The sequence below is a fragment of the Chamaea fasciata genome, unplaced genomic scaffold, assembly GCF_029207755.1.
Source record: "Chamaea fasciata isolate MVZ Bird 193981 ecotype frontalis unplaced genomic scaffold, bChaFas1.0.hap1 SCAF_37, whole genome shotgun sequence".
In the NCBI taxonomy this organism is placed as follows: Eukaryota; Metazoa; Chordata; class Aves; order Passeriformes; family Sylviidae; genus Chamaea; species Chamaea fasciata.
In genome coordinates, this window is record NW_027094122.1 from 1,805,032 (window position 1) to 1,826,768 (window position 21,737).

A 21,737-nucleotide genomic window follows, 5' to 3' on the forward strand; every position below is an offset into this window, starting at 1 on the left:
GCTCTGCCCTCACATTGTTCTGACAGCTTTGCATCAGACGAGCCCATTCTGAGCCCACTGAGTGAGCTTTCTGCTTTTGCAGGTGAGTGAGACTCTCCTGCAGGCCAAGAGATTGCAGTGAGGGATCCACATCCAATTGGCAAGAACCCAAGCACTCCACAGTTCCAGCTGAACGCCTGGATCTCCACAGGATGTTTTGTCTGTCCCGCTCTTCATTCCTTTTTTGGCTGGAATCGTGCAACTGCCCTTTCTTCCTCCTCCAGAAGTGCCACAAGTGAGCAAAACCTGGCGAGTGGACGGCGTTCCTAAGGCAGTGCAGTCTGGAGCAGATGGATGAAGAATTGCCCTTCTGCACTTCCCAAGCAGAGCAAAAAGCTGTAAGTGGGACTTTGCGTCTTTACGAAACCCCTGACAATTTCAAAGGGAATGTGCAGCTCATTCACAGGGTGAGAAGGAAGGTCGTCTTGTAAAGGATTTGGGGTTTGGCAAAGTTTAGATTCCCAGTCCTGCTTGGAGCTGGCGGGGCACAAAGCAATTTCCTATTGCTTCAATCACAATTTAAGATAATACTGGAAACAAACCACAAAATCTTTTTTAAAAGGCTGCTGAGGTCAGCAGGATGGATCCATGCCATCAGCACATTTATGGAGTAAATAACGGAGATCTCATTTGAAAAAGTTCAGTTATCTCTTTATCCAAAGCTATAAAGTATTTTTACTACGCTGCACTTGGGTTTTGTTTTTATCTTCCAATTTTTTTCTGTGTTGTTTTTAATTTCCTTTTTTTTTTTTCTTTCCTTAATAGAAAACTTGTCCTAGGGAAGGAATGTCCTTTGCTGCTGGTTCCCGTGTGGAGCAGCTCCCCAGGCAGAGCCCGGCAGCTCCTGGCCCTGCAGGGCTGAGGCTTTTCCCCGTTGCTGGGCACAGACTGATGGAGCAGCACTGCTGAACACGGGGACACGCAGAGGGAGCAGGAGCAGCTGCCTGTGTCCACCTGCAGCTCCAAGGCCCAAACTCTGAGCAGACAGGGCTGGAAGAGACTGGCAGGCTCCCTGTTTGCTGTGCTGCCCCACTTGTGCCCGGCCCAGCTCTGCGGGAGGCAGAGGGAGAACAAGGGGCAGCTCCGGCCAGCCCCCAGCACAGGAACACCTCCGGCCCCGGGCCTCGGGGCACTGTCAGCACCCGCTGCTCCGGCCACGGCTTCTGCTGGCCCTGACGGCGACAACCAAACTGTGCCTGATCCCCAGGGAGCAGCAGCAGGGCCTGGATCCGATCCCTCAGTCTGGGGCAGGGCTGGACAAACGACCCCCGCAGCAGTAGCAGCAGCAGCAGCACATGGAGCTGGCTTTGAGCACAGCCCCCGCCACTGTTCCCTCCCGTGGGCAGCGGTGTCACAGCAGCCTGAGGCACCCGGGAGCCCTCAGGGCCCGCAGGGACTTGAGATGGCAGCCCTGGGCTCCTGGGGGTTGTGCAAGGAACAGAGGTGAGGACTCCCTCTCCACGTGGAGCTTCCAGATGGAAAAGGCTGCTGTGAGCAGGCAGCTGCAAGGGCAGAGGAAGGAGGGTCTCGACCCCTGGATCTGTGCCACTTCCACAGTCCTGGGCAGCAGGCACCGAGCCCCGGGGGAACAGAGGGCACAGCAAGAGGGACAAAAGCAGGCAAGGTCAGAGACTGGAGAGAGCCGGACCTGGGAGCAGGAGCAGCTGCTTCATCGCACTCTTGGAGAAAGCTCTCGGCTGTTTCTAAGCGCTGAAAGGCGTGAAGGGCAGAGAGGAGGGGACACCAGACAATGCTCCTGTTTGCACACCCTCCCCTCTCAGTGTCCCAGAAGGAATTGGATGAACTGTATTCTTCTCTCTGAGTCGTCTCGTTCAGCGTGAGCAGCTTAGCACCAGGAGCTGAAGGAGCTGAAGCCTTAGGCCACAAGAGCTGACCAAGAGGGAACTTTTTGACCAAAGTAATGCTGCTAACATGGACCTGACTGAATCCAGCAGATAAAATCATGGGAATACAGAATCCTTTCTGCTGGGAAAGACCTGGGAGCTCATCAAGTCCCAGTGTTAAGCCAGCAGTGTCAAGCCCAGCACTAAAGCCTGAAGTGCCAAGGCCTGGACAAGAGGCCTGACTGAGGCCTGAACAAGCGGCCCTGAGCCAAAGGTGACCTCTCGATGAACCTTCCAGCCAAAGGTTATCTTTGTATCTGCTCGTTAACAAAATAGGCACCGTCATTAGCGTTGTAATAGATGCATCCTCTCCTTAGTGAAACATGTATTGACCTTTCTGTATTTAGAAGCCAGACAAGGCCATGAAGTCTGACATCTGGCCTTGTTCGGGGCTGTAGGGTCAAAGGCAACTCCCCTGGTTCCTCCTTGGGCCCTGGCCAGGCTTTGGGAGAAACCCAAGAGGAGGATGCAACCAGATGTTCCTGCACTAGGAGTGCTGCTGGCAGTTTGTTTATTCAGCACTATCAAAGCTGGGCCCTCTCCCAGCCAGGCTGGAGCCTCAGCTGTGGCTGGAGGCAGCTGCAGGAATTCCCAGTGTCCGGGAGAGGCTCTGCAGTTCTTGGCTGTGACAGCTTCCCCAGCTGCTGTGTGGGTGTGGGTGATGGGAAAGGCTGAGGGTAACTGGTGATGGATCTTTCTCAATCACTGCGGGCAATCCGTGGTAGTGACGGCTGGCTGCATTGCTGAGCTGCTCCTTCTGTGCTCCTTTGCTGCTTTGAACTGTAGTAAATTTCACTGATTCCTTCAGGTGGTGTCTGTGTCCTTGGTGCTGAGCCTGCCCACTGCGAAAACAAAATTGGCATAGCTTGGCCGGATCAGCACAAAATGACACTTTTTAAATCTAAAGGTGAGGAATCAGTCCTATCCGAAATTCCCGGATGGGAAGCCCTTCCCTAGAGTTCTCTGGCTCTGGAGTGGGCTGAGGTGGGAACAGATTTTTGACAGGGGCCACTGTATTAGAGGGTGTAAAGTACCCCACACTGGCTCTGAAATGGCTCACTACTCAGCCTGAGTGGGTACCACAGTGGTCTCTTGAAAAGGAGAGACTTAGATGCCCTAAAAACCCTGGTACAGGAACAACTGGCTCAAGGACACATAGAGCCATCTATGAGCCCTTGGAACACCCCAGTATTTGTTATAAAAAAGAAATCTGCTAAGTGGAGGTTACTCCATGACCTGAGAAAAACCAATTCCACGATGGAGAGAATGGGCACATTGCAGCCTGGTGTGCCATCGATGTCCCACAATGCTGCCTGCCTCCTGGGACATCCTGATTGTGGACGTAAAGGGCTGTTTTTTCACTCTTCCATTACCCCCAGATGATACCCCAAAGTTTGCCTTGACCGTGCCTTCTATTAATAACGCTGCACCAGTGCAACGTTACCAGTGGAAAGAACTTTCCCAAGGCGTGGGAAACAGCCCCACGATGTGTCAGTGGGGTGTTGCTCAGGTACTCTGATCAGTGAGAGAACAGTTGCCAGGGGCATACTGTTACCATGGCCTGGATGACATTTTGATTGCAACCCAAACCAGAAAAGAACTCTCACTGATTCAGCCAAGCCTGTTGCAAGCGTTCAAACCACTTGGGCTGCAAGTAGCACCAGAGAAAGTGCAGCAGCAACCACCCTGGAAATATTTGGGACTCAAAATAATGAACCAGACCATACAGCCACAAACAATTCCGTTTCCAACCAAAATTCTGACTCTAAACGATGCACAAAAACTCTTGGGTACCATCAACTGGGTCACACCTTACCTAGGACTGACTGACTCTCAACTAGCACCTTTATTTGACCTCCTAAAGGGTGACTCTGAATTAACTTTCCCCAGAAAATTAATCCTAGAGGCAAAAGCTGCTGTTGAAACAGCAGAGCAAGCTATCACCAACAGACAAGTCCACCGGATATGCCCAGAGGTGTGGATCACTGTGTTTATTCTCATTGTTAGTTTTCATCCTACTGGTGTTATTGGGCAGTGGAATCCACGCTGGCCTGATCCTTTGCACATTCCAGAATGAATGCTTCCACCTCATCAAGCAAAAAAGACGGCACCCACCGTCTTTGAACTAACTGCACAGTTAATTATCAAATGTTGTCGCAGGTGTTTACAGTTGAATGCTACGGATGCTTCAAAAGTTGTCTTGTCTCCGTGACACAAGAGCAATTCTAATGGTGTTTTGCTAACAGTACAGCCTTGCAAAGTGCTTTGCAAGGACACTGGAACGCTTTGGGCACCTGCCCGATGTGTCTGTCCTACCTTACGTCCTGTCCAAGACCACCAGCAGCATTCTCCTGGTGGCCCCTCCACAGACGGTGTGGAGCCGTGTGTGGAACAGTGCTGGAAACAGCTTGTTCACCGACCTCGTGGAGAGCTGGGACTCTTAGAGTGACGGTGCATTTAAGGATTCTGTTTGTTTACAAACTGGTTTTCTGTTTACAGAGTGGTTTTTTCTGTTTACAAATTGTTTTTCTGTTAATTGTTAATCTTGTTAATTCTGTTAATTGGTTTTTCTCAGGGTTTTAAAAGTTGAACGTTTTCTTGTTTTAGTGTTAAGTTGTAGTTTGGAACCATAAGCAGTTAACCTGTAACATGCCAGCCCGGAAGATTGTGATCTCGCCTGACAGCTCCTGGGAGTGAGTGCTGCAGCTCCAGTGGTACATGGGACACATCACTGGCTGAGCAGAATTAAGTTTGTCAAAACCTCCTTCAAATTAAACCCATGCTGTCTTGTGTTACCCTGTCTGCAAAAGGGCCCTTGCAAATGGGATAACGGAAAACAATCTGCATTTTAATAAAAGCAAAGGCAGGAGATGTAGCAGGGTCCAGCTGGTTCACAGCTGGGCACAATGAGTCTGATCATAACAGACCCAACTGGGCTGACCTGGCTTGTTCTAGAAGTCCCCGGGGGAACAAAGAGCTCAGCCAAGCCCATCCAAGCCCTGGCTGCAGACACACCCCTGGCCAGAGATGTGGGCAGTGCAGAGATTCCCAACCAGTTGGCTTTCCAAGCCCGGGAAATTCAAACTCACCATAAAAGGGAGCTTGGAACAATAAATTGTGGCTGTTGGTCAGAACTCAAGAAGATACTGTGTGGTGTGTCTGTCTCCAACCCACCAGCCTCGTGTTCCACTATGTCTAAATCTGTGTTTCTATCTATATCTCTATCTCTATATGTGAAACAATAATAATAATGTGCAGTAATGCTGACAATACTGATTTGCCACCTTTGGCTGCTCAGGGATGTGACACTAAATACCCTACAGAAAAGCATTGGCCACGACTCAAATGTCAGTGCTAAACTTAGTGAGACTGCTTGCAAGGAATAAAGGAGGAAGGGATGAAATTGGCGATTTTTATGGGGTTTGCTGATACTGTGGTGTGGAATGCTTTGTCTGTTACTGTGAAAATACAGTGATTTGGACTGCTGGTGTTTTCATGTACCAGACTATTCACAAGCTGCAGGATCATCAAACAGACAAAGGGGCAGTTGAAGGAGCAGGTGAAAAAATGAGGAGATGGGAACCTGTCCTGATGGAGAACCCATCCCACAGATGTTCTCCATACCCTTAACGATGGACCCAGTGGGGAAATGGAAACCCCTGGATGTGCACAGCTGCGCCCAGTTTGCGAATACAACCGTGCACAGTGAGACTTTGACTTCTGGGGAAATTGTTCTGGGTGTGATGGCCCCTGACAGGGCCACCCCAGAGGCTGCAGGGCTGGACCTTCATGCGTTAGAATTAATTAGGACAAATCAGAAGCAAATGAGAGTTATCAATACAGGAATAGGAACTCAGATTTCTCCAGGACACTGGAGGTTTGAGAACTGCTCACTGGAGCTTGGCCTTGAAAAGCGTTGATGTCATGGGAGAAGGAACTGATGCAGATTGTCAAGGAGAAATCAAAGTCATCCTTTGAAACAATAGTGAACAGAGTGGATTATTTAAGCCTATGGCGTGGCAGCAATTACTGATGTTGCGGTTTGAAAAACAGTTGTGCAGAGAGGAGATCCACAGTGTCACTGCGGTCCCCTGGCTCCACAAGGCCCTGCAGGCTCCCAGGGCACCTTTGGTTCTATGGGGCCCGCAGGGTTTAGCTGGCGGGCAGGGTCAGCACCAAAGAGACACGCACCAACTTAAGGAAGCCCAACCCCACCGCGGGGGACCCGCCTCCCGCCGGGGCTCTGCCGGCACCGCCACCGGGACCCCCCAAAAACACCTCCCGGGGACCCCCCATGTCCCCTTGAGGGGCATCTGCGCCTCAGCTCTGGAGCCCTGCGAGATCCAAACATCAAGCTGCCCGGCCCCGACAGAAAAAAGCCCCAGGAGCCATAAATATATTTTCTGTGAGCTCCAAACATCCCTCCCCGCTTCAAAAAAACCGCCCAGGATATTTGGGGCGCGCTCCCCCTCCCCGGTCACCCGCAGGATACGGGGGCGATGGTCCCGGGGCGAAGGAGCTGCAGATCCAGAGAGCAGTGAAGTCACGCAGTGCCTCCTCTGCCGGCTCCAGCTCCTCCATCCCTCCTCTTCCTCCTCCTCTGTCCCTCCTCCTCCTCCTCCTCCTCCTCCGTCGGTGCGGCCGCGGGCCGGGAGCTCTCGGGTGAGCGGGGCCGGGCCGGGACACGATGGGAAAGGGGTGGGTCACCCCCAAACCGAGCTGGGGGCAGCGGAGGTTTGGGGGAACAATGGGAAAGGGGTGAGAGGGGGGGGATAGGGGGAGGTGGGACAGCGGGAAGGGAGTTCCCAGTAGGGGTCCCCCAGTAAACCCCAGGACTCCCAAGCCCTGTCCCAGCGCCCACAGTTCCCTCCACAGCCCCGGCTGAGTGGGGGGCTCAGCCCAGGACCCGTCATTGTCTGGGGCTCCCTCGAGTGCAGCAAATGGGAGAGTGCCCCCCAGGGTGGATTTTTGGGGGTCTCCCCACCATCACGGCTTTAAGAACCCCCGACAGTCAGGCGCCGCTTTAACTCCCCTTGACAGGGCGACACCACTCCCGTTGATTCCGGTAGTGGAGCCCCCATGGGGAGCTTGGGGGTCCCGGGAGGGTTTGGGGGTCCCGGGGGGGTCTGGGGCTACCTGGGTGATGCCGATGGTGGTGATGAGGACCCCGTGCCAAGTATAAACCTGCTCAAGGGGGCTTGGGGGCGTGTTGGGAGGTCCCATGGGAATTGTGATGTCCTGAGAGGGTTTAGGGGGTTCGTACGGGTCGTTTGCAATCTTGGGGAGTTTTTGGAGGGTCCCAGGGATGTTTTTGGGGTTCCAGGGGAGGTTGGGGTGTCACGGGGAGATTGGAGGTTCCCAGGGAGGGGCTGGGGGGTACCTGGGCAGGGCAGGTGACAGAGCTGGGACCCCATGCCGGGTCCGAACCTTCTCACTGGGCAGCGTCAGCGTGTTCAGGGAGATCCTGGGGGACCCCGAGGGTCACCCCAATTCCCAGGGGACCCAAAATACGAAGGGCTCCCCTGAACTCCCTCACCCCTGGATCTGCTGCAGGCAGGGGGACACCAGCACTCGGCCCCTGCCCCCACTATCATGGGGGGGCTGTGGAAGAAACCAGGGGGGCACAGACAGGTCAGGGTGGAACCCCAGAGTCCTGGAGGAGGGGACATGGGGACAATCCCAGGAATCCCCGTGAGGGGCTTAGGGGGGACCCAGGAGGATTTGGGGGCGGACTGGTGGGGTCATGGGGGCATTTCCAGGAGTCTTGGGAGGGGGGGAAGAACAGGGTGAGCCCCCAGGATGGGTTTGGGCAGAACCGGATTGGAGCTTCCAGACGCTGAATCCGATGAGGAGAATGACCACGATGGCAGCGATGACGGACACAGCGACCACCAGGGTGAGATTCCTGCTGGATTCCGGCTCTGGGAAGCACGGGATGGTGAGGAGGGGCAGGGTAACCTCCATCCCACTGCGCCACATTCCCAAACTCCCAGTTACCACATTCCACATTCCCCGCCTCAGCCCAGGAGAAGATGCCGGGCTCCGGCATTCCGGGATGCTCCACCCGGCACCGGTGCTGCTCCCGCTCCTCTGGCAGCGCCTCGATCCTGGCCCGGGGGGGAAGGCGCCGTCACTGTTGGGAATGATCCCGGATTTCATCCCCCTTCATCCAGCTGATCCCCGTGGTGCTGGGGTAACATCTGTACGTGTGGCAGGACAACATCGGGAAACAAAGGTTTACTTAACCGAAACAAAGAGGTGGACAAAGGTGGAAGGGGGAGATAACGCAGGTAAAAGACAAAGTTTGAGGCAGCTGCGTGCTTTTCTTTCTCCGGCGTTTGGGGAGACGCGTGTCTGCCTCTCCTCGAGGATCTCAGCCGCCGCAGAGCACGCCGAGCAGAGAACGGCTGTTGCTGGCTGGAGGAGTTTCACTGTGGCCAAAGGGATCCAGTCCTGGGAAATCTACTATCACCAGTTCAGCCTGAATCCTGAGTTTTCCCTGCCACCTGCGGGAGCTGGTCCAGGCCCTGCCTCGCCTTCGGCTCCTTCGGCGCTGCTCCTCTTGCTGCAGCGTGACCCTGCACCCCCTGCGCTGCCGGGACATCCTGCCCCTGCCTGCCGGGACACCCTGCCATCCCAGCTACCAGCCCGGGACTTTTCCACTGTTTCAGCTTGGTGCTCTGAGGATCCTGCAGGGACAGCGAAACCAAACTGCCCTGGGTTTTGTGAAACAAAGCCCTCGAGGTTCTTGGTACTGTTGTCGTTTGTCATTAATGCTGTAGTTGTTTGGTGGGGGGGGAGTTTTTTGTGTTTGTTTGCTTTGTATTACATACTAGTAGAGAACTGCTATTCCTATTTCCCAAATCTTTGCCAAAGAGCCTCTGATTGTAATTTTACCTGGCAGATACCTGTCTTCCCAAACCAAGACAAGGAGGAAGGACAAATCTCACTGCCTCCGCTTCCAAGGAGTGTATATTGTGTGTTGTATACTCCCTTGGGGTGTTTGCCACCTTTCCTGAGGGTGAACTTGTAGGATTTGTTGCAAACTTATTCACAAGAAATGTTGTGTGTACCTATTAGAGTTTTAGAGTGAGTTAGGGATTTGGCAAAGGTGAATTGTTTAAGTTGAAAATAATTTTTGGGTGTAACAGATCAACCCCTGCATACTACAGATAAAAATACTTGCAAGAACCTTTCCCTTTTTCATTTATCATTATGCACACTGCTTCACTGGAAAAGGCCTCACAGGATGTGTTTGGAGAGGAGCCAGCTTTTCCATTAAACAACAAGGAATATTTTACTTTTGAAAGAAAGAGACAAAAACATGCCATTTTTTTTAATGGCACGTTCTTAGTTATCAGATTAACAACATTTTTGGAGGGGTATTCAAGCAAGAATTAAGCGTAAAACATACAAATAAACGTACTCTTACTTTCAGCAATCCTTTAAGAACTGGAGACTTCTCTTAAAGCAGGATCCCTTTCCTTCTGGGTGGATCACCTTTAGGTATTCCTCCAAACAAGCTGCAGCTGTCCCATGTGACACTGGCAGGGGCAGCTCTGGGCCGTGGTGCTTCCCCAGGAGTTTTTGGCGGCTGACTCTTGCTTAGGTAATTTAGTAATTGTGCTGCCACCTTCGGGATCCCCAAAAGGTCTGTCTCCCACATGCCTGCATGTTGCAAGACTCTATTTCATTTCCATATGTTCCTCTTTTCTGTGCATGATTGGTCTTTGGACAGATAAAGGAGGGGTTTTAGCACCTGTTAATGAATTAATTAAATGGTGGATGTACTGATGTAATCTCTACAAAATGATTCTGTTAGATACTTTGGAGACTTCTGTTTTGCTTGTGTGATCTTTACTATTTGAGGGAAACTTTGAAACTCCTGATGGGCCTTGAGTGATTTTTACTTCTTGGACAGACCGTGCTTCTCTTGTCTTTCTACTTGTTGTCCCCTTAATTTTAGCCCCTAGAGGGCTAAACTTTACAGTTTCATTAAATAAATCATAAATGCTTCAGTTTATAAATAATATAGATGTTCATTGTATATTTTTATATAATTTAATTTTGTCCCCTACAGGGCTAAAATTTGGAGGGTGAGTGCTGCTCTTCAGGAAAACCTGGTGATGGAACAAATGAGGCGCAGCTGGCATCAGTCAAGGTTTCAGTTAGACAGAGTGGAAACTCTGCAGTTGGACCAAGTGCCTTCATCAGAGCAGCAAGTTCCAGAGCTCCTTCACTGTGGCACCTTCGGGCTTGGTGGCAGGAGAACCTGACACAGTGAGTGTAAAGCAACGACACCTGGGCTTGCAGAGTCTGTGGGTGAGTAAAATCTGGTCTAAGTTCTGTTGTTTTACAGAAGAAAAATGTTGTAGCTGATCTGTCAAACACAGTAGACTCCAAGTGAGGGCCTGGCAGTGACTCTGTAAGAAGAAATGGTTTCTAAAACAGGGTAAAAAAGTGGGAGCTGGCTGCTGAAGATTGATAGCAGAGATTGTTTTTGTCTTGGTTGTCGCACTAGTGATTCCACGTGGTATATTTTGATGCTTTTAGTTTAGATTGCTGTACAAGTATGAAGTTAAGGCATTAAAAAAAACCCCTCAAATTTGTCTCTTCAACGGGCTCTAGTACAATTACGTGGTAGTAAATGCATCAGCAAATATTGGTTTTAGTTATTTTTTGAAATAGCTCTTTAAAAGCATCCCAAATCTTGAGAATTCATTGGAGCCTTCCTTAATTGTTTGGCATTTCAGTGTGTGTAGGCAGTAGAGCATGTGAGCAGCTGTAACCACGTTCGTGCGGTCAGTTTTGTAAATACATGAAAAAACTTGCTCATGGGAGAGTCACAGCCCACTTGTGTTTACAACCTGAGACTGGTACAGTGAGTAAAAACAAGCTGGGATACTTGTAGGAACAGCAAAAACCCAGGAAACCTTGAGAAATCTTTGGAATCAAAATTCTTGTGTGTTTATGGCCAATGCAGTGCTAAGAGAGCCAGGACATGTGGCACGTTAATGTTTGGGTTTGGTTTTTTAGTGTCCACTTAAAATTAGTAACATGGCTCAGATTTTTCCATACAGATCTCTTAGGCACTGGAGGTAGTTAAGTGTGTCATACTAAACACTCTTGGAGTTGAAAATGTTGCTTTGTGTGAGTATTTATATTTTCTGAAACTCAGCTGTGCATGCTTTTTGTTGGCCGTTGAAATGCTGTAACCACAGCTGAATTGAAATTGGTCGGTTCAAAGGAGCTGATACAATTTTATCTGTTTGCTCATCTAACTTAGAGCAAGAAATAGGCACAGACTATGGACTGAGGGATGTTCACTGGTATGTTTGAAAATTTGTGTTTGATAATTGAAGTTAAATATCATGAGAAAACCTCATAAACAGGGGTGAAATTCAACATGTAAAGTGCTTGTTTTTCTTTGTGGCCTTGTGTGAACTGTCTTGCAGATCAAACTTCTAACTCCTTCTATGTGAGTTAGCATTAGCAATAAGTGGCAAAGTCCATCCTGTTGTTAAGAATTTGGATGCTGTGTAGGGTAAATCCACCTTTTCCCCCTATTGTTTGGCCTCTCTTCTTACCATTTCTGTAATCATCCATGATTGAGTAAATCCCCAAGAGCATTTTGTGGTAGTGATGCAACCACACTTGCCATTTTGTGAGTGTGTGATAAATACGTATTAAATGGTAGCAAATGAGCTCAGCAGAGATAATAGGTTGTGTGCTTTTCTCTGGAGGCAAGAACACCAGGTGTGGCCTGGTGTTGGGATCGTGGATCACAGGAATCAGTCGATGACCTCAGTTTTAAAACACCAGTCTGGCCGCATTTGGTCTGCTCTGCTCTCATCTGGAATCTCTGCCGTATGTGCAACTACAAACCCTTGGTTTATAAATTTGCTTAAAACATTACAAATCTCATACTGATGTAAGACTGCTCCTGCGAGGAAAGGTTTATTAAAGAAACAAATCTTACGTGAGAAGAGTGCAGAGAAGAGATGCATTTTGCCATAGCTGTATGGCTGAACCTATGGGGGTGGACAGAAATTCTGAATCTTTTCTTCCAGCCCCTGTGTTGGAGGAAGGGTTAGGTTGGAATCCTGCAGTTTTCTAAAGTAGTGTCTTGGAAGAGAGAGGAATGAGTCCCAGGCTGAGCCTTCCTTTAGGAGAGGAACTGCAGGTATCCCGTCATGCCGCGCGCCGCTTTGCGCCTCGGTGTATCCCGTCATGCCCTGCGGCCACGCTTTGCGCCTCGGTGTATCCCGTCATGCCCCGTGGCGCTTTGCGCCTCGGTGTATCCCATCATGCCCCGCGCCGCTTTGCGCCTCAGTGTATCCCGTCATGCCGCGCGCCGCTTTGCGCCTCGGTGTATCCCGTCATGCCCCGCGCCGCTTTGCGCCTCGGTGTATCCCGTCATGCCCTGCGGCCACGCTTTGCGCCTCGGTGTATCCCGTCATGCCCCGTGGCGCTTTGCGCCTCGGTGTATCCCGTCATGCCCCGCGCCGCTTTGCGCCTCAGTGTATCCCGTCATGCCGCGCGCCGCTTTGCGCCTCGGTGTATCCCGTCATGCCCTGCGGCCACGCTTTGCGCCTCGGTGTATCCCGTCATGCCCCGTGGCGCTTTGCCCCTCGGTGTATCCCATCATGCCCCGCGCCGCTTTGCGCCTCAGTGTATCCCGTCATGCCGCGCGCCGCTTTGCGCCTCGGTGTATCCCGTCATGCCCCGCGCCGCTTTGCGCCTCGGTGTATCCCGTCATGCCCTGCGGCCACGCTTTGCGCCTCGGTGTATCCCGTCATGCCCCGTGGCGCTTTGCGCCTCGGTGTATCCCGTCATGCCCCGCGCCGCTTTGCGCCTCAGTGTATCCCGTCATGCCGCGCGCCGCTTTGCGCCTCGGTGTATCCCGTCATGCCCCGCGCCGCTTTGCGCCTCGGTGTATCCCGTCATGCCCTGCGGAGCTTTGCGCCTCGGTGTATCCCATCATGCCCGGCGGCGCTTTGCGCCTCGGTGTATCCCGTCATTCCCTGCGGTGCCACTGTGCGCCCCGGTGTATCCCGTCATGCCCCGCGCTGCCGCTTTGCTCCTCTGCGTACAAATGACGTCACCGGCGTTTATTTCGCCTCTCATTTGCATAAGTTTACATAAGGCTGGCGCCTCGGTGAGGTGGGCGGGGTCAGAGCCACACCCAGGCCCCTCCCAGTACAAACCAGTAACTCCCAGTCCCCGTGGTCAGTGACGTCATTCGCGTTTATTTGTGCTCTCATTTACATAAGTTTGCATATCGGTGTGGTGGGCGGGGTCAGAGCCGTGTTGGCCCCTCCCACTCCCTCCCAGTAGAACCCAGTAACCCCCAGGCCCCGCCCAGTTTGCCCTGCCCTTGTTGTCGATCTATATAAGGGAAGGGGGCGTGGCCTGATGAGGGGCGTGATCGGTTCACATGTGGGGGAGGGGCAAAGGTTAAACCACGCCCAGAAACCCCGAAACCAGTTTAAACCAGTATAAACCAGTAACCCCCAAACCCACTCCCAGTCCATCCCAGTATCAAACCAGTAACCCCCAAACCCACTCCCAGTCCATCCCAGTATCAAACCAGTAACCCCCAAACACACTCCCAGTCCATCCCAGTATAAACCAGTGACCCCCAAACCCACTCCCAGTCCATCCCAGTACAAACCAGTGACCCCCAAACCCACTCCCAGTCCATCCCAGTATAAACCAGTGACCGCAAACCCACTCCCAGTCCATCCCAGTACAAACCAGTGACCCCCAAACCCACTCCCAGTCCATCCCAGTAGAAACCAGTGACACCAAACCCACTCCCAGTCCATCCCAGTACAAACCAGTGACCCCAAACCCACTCCCAATCCATCCCAGTACAAACCAGTGACCCCAAACCCACTCCCTGTCCATCCCAGTACAAACCAGTGACCCCAAACCCACTCCCAGTCCATCCCAGTATAAACCAGTGACCCCAAACCCACTCCCAATCCATCCCAGTACAAACCAGTGACCCCCAAACTCACTCCCAGTCCATCCCAGTATAAACCAGTGCCCTCCAGTCCCCATTCCAGTGCCCTCACCTGTCCGTACTGGTTTGAACTGGGATCTCTCGATGCTCGGCAACCTCCAGGGAGCGGCTCAGGGCCAGGGCCCGGCGCTGGGGGATACTGGGAGTTACTGGTTTATACTGGTTTGTACTGGTTTGTACTGGGTTATACTGGTTTGTACTGGTTTGGGGGTTTTCCTTACTGGTTTGTACTGGGAGGGGCTTTAGGGGTCACTGGGATGAACTGGGATGAACTGGGAAGGGATTTGGGGTGACTGGTTTGTACTGGTTTATACTGGTTTATACTGGTTTGGGGTTTTTCTTTACTGGTTTGTACTGGTTTGTACTGGGAGGGGGTTTGGGGGGTTTTTTGGGATTTTTGGGGAGAATTTGGGGGATTTTGGGGATCTAAAAATTCCAATTTTTCGTGGGAATTTTGGGGTCATTTTCTGGGATTTTGGGGCTCTGAAATCCTGATTTTTAATGGGAATTTTTGTGGTGAATTTTTGGCGTTTTGGGTGGGAATTTTGGGGAGAATTTGAGGGATTTTGGGGCTTCAAAAAACCCCATTTTTCAGTCGGAATTTTGGGGTCATTTTTTTGGATTTTGGGGCTCTGAAATCCTGATTTTTAGTGGGAATTTTTGGGTCATTTTTAGGGCATTTTCGGTGAATTTTGGGGGATTTCGGAGCTCTAAAAGTTCCAATTTTTAGTGGGAATTTTGGGGTGAATTTTGGGGGATTTTGGGTCTTTAAAAATCTCAGTTTTGGGAGGGAATTTTGGAGTAAATTTTTGGGGATTTTGGGTGGAAATTTTGGGGTGAATTTTTGGGGATTTTGGGGCTCTGAAAATCCCAATTTTTAGTGGGAATTTTGGGGTTTTTTGAGGGATTTTAAGTGGGAATTTTGGGGTGAATTTTTGGGATTTTGGGTGGAAATTTTGGGGGTTTTGGAACTTCAAAAATTCCAATTTTGGGGTGAATTTTGGGGATTTTTGAGGCTCTAAAAATCCCAGTTTTCAGCGGGAATTTTGGGGTAAAATTGAGGGATTTTGAGGCTTAAAAATTTTCAGTTTTCAGTGGAAATTTTCGGGTCATTTTTTGGGATTTTGGGTGGAAATTTTGGGGTGAATTTTTGGGATTTTTTGGGATCGAAAAATTTTAGTTAAAATAATTAATAATTATTTAATTATTTTAATTAAAATTAAATAAAATTAAATTTCAATAAATTTTCAGCTCGCCGGTTTTTGTTGTTGTTGTTTTGCTGTCGCCGCGGTTTTCTTTTTGTTTTGTTTTTTTTTTTTTTTTTTTTTTTTTATTTTTTTTTTTTATTTTTTTTTGTTTGTTTGTTTGTGGGAGTTTGAGGCGGTTTTTGGGAAAATTTTTCCCCTCAGGTTTTGCCGATTTGGGGATTTTTTTTCTTTTTAAAGCGATTTTTTTCCCCAAAAATTTCGTTTTTCCCTCTAAAATCCCCATTTTCCCCCCTAAAATCTCCCTTTTTTCCCCAAAATCTCCATTTTCCCCCCAAATTTCCGTCTTATCCGGCAAAACCCCCCGCGCGCCGCCATCTTGTACGGCAACCCCGAGCAGCCAAACCACCCCAAACCCGACAAATTTTCCCGTTTCCCAACCAAAATCTCCATTATTCTCTCTAAAATTTCTTTTTTTTTCCCTTAAATCCCATTTTTTTCCCCCAAATCTCCATTTTCTTCGTTTTTGTACGCCAAAAAAAACCCCGCGCGCCGCCATCTTGTACGGCAAGATCCTCAGGGCGCCGCCATTTTGCCGCCCGCTCCTCACCCCTCACACCGCGCCGCCATTTTGTACGGCATCCCCCAGCGGTCAAACCACCCCAAAACTCCCTAAATTTTGCCCTTTCCCCCCCAAATTTAGAGTCGGAGATTTCCATTTTTATCTCTAAAATCCACTTTTTCCCCCAAATCCCCCTTTTTCCACCCAAATCTCCATTTTCTCCATTTTGTACGGCACGATCCTCAAGACGCCTCCATTCTGTCGCCCTCACGTCTCCCTCAAACAGCGCCGCCATTTTGTACGGCAACCCCCAGCGGCCAAACCGCCCCAAAACCTCCCGATTTTATCCGTTTTTTCTCCAAATTTAGAATTGGAAAATCCAATTTTTATCTCTAAAATCCCCTTTTCCCCCGAAATCCCCTTTTTTCCTCCCAAATCCCTGTCTTCTCTATTCTGTACGGCGAAATCTCCGAGCCGCCATTTTGTCGCCCTCACACCGCGCCGCCTTTTTGTACGGCAAGCCCCGGAGGCCAAACCGCCCCAAAACCTCCCGATTTTATCTGTTTTTTGCCCCAAAAAACGAGTCGGATATTTCCGTTTTTTAATTCTTTTGAATTTTTCAGGATCCCCCCTCAGCCCAACGTGTCTTTCCAGGGTCTTTTCGGGGTGTCTGAGGGAGCGGCCGGAGCGGCCCTGGGGGAGCTCAGCGGGTGTAGAGCGAAGGTTTGCCGGAGAGGGCCTGATTAAACAAACAAAAAAACCCCGAAATAAATAAAAATGTAAAAATATCATTCTGGGGAGGGATTCCCCCTCCCCCCAAATTTTTTGGGGTTTTTTTGGGGGGGGGGGTTTTTTGGTCACCTTTGGCCGCCAGCTGCAGGTGGTTCCGGAGGCGCCGGCGGCGCTGATCGGCCTCGTGCGTGGCCTTGGCAAATGAGGAGAAGGGGGAAGGAGGCAGCTCTTAGGAACAGAATTATTCCTTTTATCCTCTCTATGCCTGTTTAAGTACTGCCTTCCCTTAGGGGGATAACTCAAGCAAACACCTGTTGGATGCCATTGTGTTTTCAGGGATGATTTAGGGATGGCTGCCCATTTCTAGTGATCCTGTTCAGAAGTGGTTTAAAATGTACAGTAGTGTAGGCAGAAAGTCAAGCTAGAGCTGCTGTGACAGTGCTTCCATCATCTGTCAGCATCCTGAGTGTTGTGAGCTAAACCTGAAATTTGATTTGAACTGCCTGATATCTGCCAAGGGGCAGGATATCATTGCTGGAGAGAAATCCTCTCATCTTCCGCGACTCCATCCCCAGTCAGATGGAAGAACAGGTTGGTATCCAGAGGTGAATGGCGCTGGACCTTTACGGGGCACAGAAATCATCCATATCCCCATGCTTTTAAGGAAAAGGATTCTGAGCAGAGGGCCCTTTGGCTCTGCGGCAGAAACTGTTTGGAAAAACTTGCTTTAATAATAAGATTCTGACTGAAGAGTTTTGCAGAGGATGGTTTGCTTATGGAAATGGTCAAGCGGTCGTTCTGGTATTTGGACACCAGGTTACAAAAAGAGGAAAACTACTGTATCGGTATACACGAAGTGAATGAAAAAGTAGATTAAAGGAAAAGTTCAGAAGCCAAAGCTGGAGAGAGGTTCAGAGTAACCCAAAATTGCCATCCGAGATCTTGGGGAGGAGGGTTGTAACCTTTCTGAGGTATTACTGTGCGTGTACTCCCTAACAAATACATTGGGTGTGTTAGACCAAACCAGACAATTAATTTTTAACACAGAAGGACTTTGAGGACAACTCTGACACCCAGAGGAAAGAAAAGGCTTAATGGAAAGTTTCCATCTTCGAATCACTGCTAAAGTAGAAGTGCTGTTTTGTTAGTGGAAAATGTCAGTGAAATTTCAAATAATTGTGTATTCCTGAGAGGTGATTTACTACAGTAAATCCCCTTTGTGGAATAGTTAAGTCACAATTGAAATTTGGTGCTGTGCAGTAGTCCATTGTTCTGGTCCTGAAACTCTTTAGGGAACAGCCCCCATAAGGGGTAATGATTTGCTGGTGGCCAAGAAATGTATTTTCTGTATGATCCAGGTGGAGAAGTAAAGGAAGAAATGCTGTGAAATAGACACATTTTTTGTACACCTGAAAAGAGACTTGGATGTGATATGCAGGCAGATACCAGCTTTAAATGAGATGTAGTCAATGTTAATGGTATTAACATAGAGATCTTTATCAGCAGAGGTGTATTCAGGCTTCTTCTATTTTCCTGTCCATTTGCTTCAGTGTAGCAGTGTGAGATGAAAGCCCAAGGCTTTGCAGACTGGCTCCTCATTTGTGCCCCTGTTTGAGGCAGGGAACAGGTAGACCTGAGAAACAGTGAGAATGCCAGCACAGGGGCTCCTGCTGCACGTGCTGATGCGTCCCTTGTGTGGGATGGAGAGTGCCCACTTGGTTTGAGGATTTGCTTCCAGGCACCTGATTTCTCTGAGATGGTGTCATTTTCTCTGTAAATGTGCCTCTGTGGCTGTAGCTGCCAACAGTTTAGTCTGAACAGTATTCATCGGTTTGATTGTTTCCTGCTCCCTCTGACTTTGTGGTGCACAAGTCGACCTAAATGTCTCAATAATGAATTACTGCTGGGTAATTAATCAGCTTCCCCTGCTTTAGACAGTTGCCTCCTAGAACTTACCATTATTCACCTCCATCAGCCAAGACATACAGACACTAATGGCCTCATAATATTGTCAGGAAGATGTCAGGTAGTACTGCCAGGGTGTGAGTGCATCTCTTTGATCTAAGCAAATTTTGTTAGTGTTTTGCCCCTAATCTCATTCTACACATTTATCTTGCCAGTGCCACGAGCTGGACTGAGGACACATCATCAGGGTGCAGTCAGGAGCAATCTGTCCAAATGAACAGTGATTTCAGATTTGCAATGGGAAGTGAGTAATTCCCCAGCAGGTAAGTCACAAAACCAGTTACTGACAGCTGGGACAGTGGAAATTCTCCTTGCAGTGGCCTTGTTTTAAACACCAAGATGAACATATAATGCATGCTTAGAAGGTGCAAACAATGTCTAGTCTCATTTCACTCAGTGAAATTTGCTCAGCTTCATCTTGGAGCACTGGAGACATTTTAGTATTTCAAAGTGTATCAAACTATTTGCCCAGTATTTGGAAAAGCTACTCAGATTTAGTGGAAATGTTTCTATTTCAGACCCAAACCACTTTGATATTTGTTAATTTTATTAGTGTATTGAAGTTCATTGACACTGGGAAAAGTGATCCTGTTTCTTCAATTGATAACACCACAGGAATTGCCTTTTTATTAATCTTTATTTGGGTGCCTCCCTGTCCCTATGGAACAATGGGGTTGAAGATGCAGTGAGGTAGAACACTGGAAGGAAAAGGCCAGGCTAAATATTCCTTGAAATAAATAGGCCTCTTTCCCTTGACTTCAAAGGAAAAAAAAAAACCAACCTAATTAAATACAATTGAGGGGAAGAGGAAAATATGAGAACCTTTGATTTGAACACACTTTGGAGCAGAGCATGGAGAGATAGGAGAATGATCTCTGTGAGATGAATAAGTTGCCTCTCCTGCTGCATTTGTTTTGGGGTGGGTGAATCATTTCTTGAGGATTCTGTTTTTAAAAGTTGGATTTGACTTGGTTGATATTCCTTTCAGCATCTAGATTTTCTATTTTGGCTTGTATTTTTCATACAAGAACCATGTTGTTAGAGCAGATAGCTGGTCCTGCAGTAGAGGCAGATCTCATAAGGGTAGGAGGATAAGGAAATACACCGGAAAGGACAATATTGAAGATTTTATCAAGTTTGACCTCCCGGCAGTTGAAGCAAGATGTCCTTCAAGGTCTTGTGGGAGCTGTTTCAAGTGAAGAGAGCACGAGTCACAAACACAGTGAAGTTCTCTGACTGATTCTAAACAGGGTAAAGAATTAGCCCCTTCACCATCACGCCTGGATTTTTACCTGGGGAGAATGTCTATGGAAAAAGATTGTGGCTGTTGTGAAGGAATAATGTCCAAGGCAGCCGAAAATCTGCATTGGCTGATGTGTTGTGTGTCCTCCCTCCTCCCAGTGTTTTCAGTCAGTGTGTCAGAGCCTTTCCTGGCATGTGAGACATTCCTTGAAGTGTTGAAATGGTTCCTTGGGACTCCCTCACTCTTGGCAAAAAAAGTAGGAGGAGGAAGGACAAATCTCACTCCCTCCACTTCCAAGGAGTGTATATTGTGTGTTGTATACTCCCTTGGGGTGTTTGCCACCTTTCCTGAGGGTGAACTTGTAGGATTTGTTGCAAACTTATTCACAAGAAATGTTGTGTGTACCTATTAGAGTTTTAGAGTGAGTTAGGGATTTGGCAAAGGTGAATTGTTTAAGTTGAAAATAATTTTTGGGTGTAACAGATCAACCCCTGCATACTACAGATAAAAATACTTGCAAGAACCTTTCCCTTTTTCATTTATCATTATGCACACTGCTTCACTGGAAAAGGCCTCACAGGATGTGTTTGGAGAGGAGCCTGCTTTTCCATTAAACAACAAGGAATATTTGACTTTTGAAAGAAAGAGACAAAAACATGCCATTTTTTTTAATGGCACGTTCTTAGTTATCAGATTTACAACATTTTTGGAGGGGTATTCAAGCAAGTGTTAAGCGTAAAACATACAAATAAACGTACTCTTACTTTCAGCAATCCTTTAAGAACTAGAGACTTCTCTTAAAGCAGGATCCCTTTCCTTCTGGGTGGATCACCTTTAGGTATTCCTCCAAACAAGCTGCAGCTGTCCCATGTGACACTGGCAGGGGCAGCTCTGGGCCGTGGTGCTTCCCCAGGAGTTTTTGGCGGCTGACTCTTGCTTAGGTAATTTAGTAATTGTGCTGCCACCTTCGGGATCCCCAAAAGGTCTGTCTCCCACATGCCTGCATGTTGCAAGACTCTATTTCATTTCCATATGTTCCTCTTTTCTGTGCATGATTGGTCTTTGGACAGATAAAGGAGGGGTTTTAGCACCTGTTAATGAATTAATTAAATGGTGGATGTACTGATGTAATCTCTACAAAATGATTCTGTTAGATACTTTGGAGACTTCTGTTTTGCTTGTGTGATCTTTACTATTTGAGGGAAACTTTCAAACTCCTGATGGGCCTTGAGTGATTTTTACTTCTTGGACAGACCGTGCTTCTCTTGTCTTTCTACTTGTTGTCCCCTTAATTTTAGCCCCTAGAGGGCTAAACTTTACAGTTTCATTAAATAAATCATAAATGCTTCAGTTTATAAATAATATAGATGTTCATTGTATATTTTTATATAATTTAATTTTGTCCCCTACAGGGCTAAAATTTGGAGGGTGAGTGCTGCTCTTCAGGAAAACCTGGTGATGGAACAAATGAGGCGCAGCTGGCATCAGTCAAGGTTTCAGTTGGACAGAGTGGAAACTCTGCAGTTGGACCAAGTGCCTTCATCAGAGCAGCAAGTTCCAGAGCTCCTTCACTGTGGCACCTTCGGGCTTGGTGGTAGGAGAACCTGACACAGTGAGTGTAAAGCAACGACACCTGGGCTTGCAGAGTCTGTGGGTGAGTAAAATCTGGTCTAAGTTCTGTTGTTTTACAGAAGAAAAATGTTGTAGCTGATCTGTCAAACACAGTAGACTCAAAGTAAGGGCCTGGCAGTGACTCTGTAAGAAGAAATGGTTTCTAAAACAGGGTAAAAAAGTGGGAGCTGGCTGCTGAAGATTGATAGCAGAGATTTTTTTTGGCTTGGTTGTTGCACTAGTGATTCCACGTGGTATATTTTGATGCTTTTCAGTTTAGATTCCTATACAAGTATGAAGTTTGTCTTGCGCTCTCATTGTTGGGCAGCTTTATGGTCATGATACTCAGGAAATGATGAGCTTTCTTTATGTTGATTTATACTGTTGGCTGGGGATTATTTGTGGGGTTTTTTCTGCTTGTGGTCTCAACCATTAACAAACAAACATG

The 21,737-nt window shown here is 48.6% G+C and overlaps 1 protein-coding gene across 1 annotated transcript in view; it reads right to left on the reverse strand.

Moving 5' to 3' along the window:
• The window catches only part of LOC136303562 (uncharacterized), a gene marked incomplete at its 5' end in the record, with an annotated part of 1,177,971 nt that overhangs the window by 1,043,442 nt on the left and 112,792 nt on the right, over nucleotides 1-21,737 (reverse strand). The gene's annotated exons all lie outside the window — the stretch shown is intronic.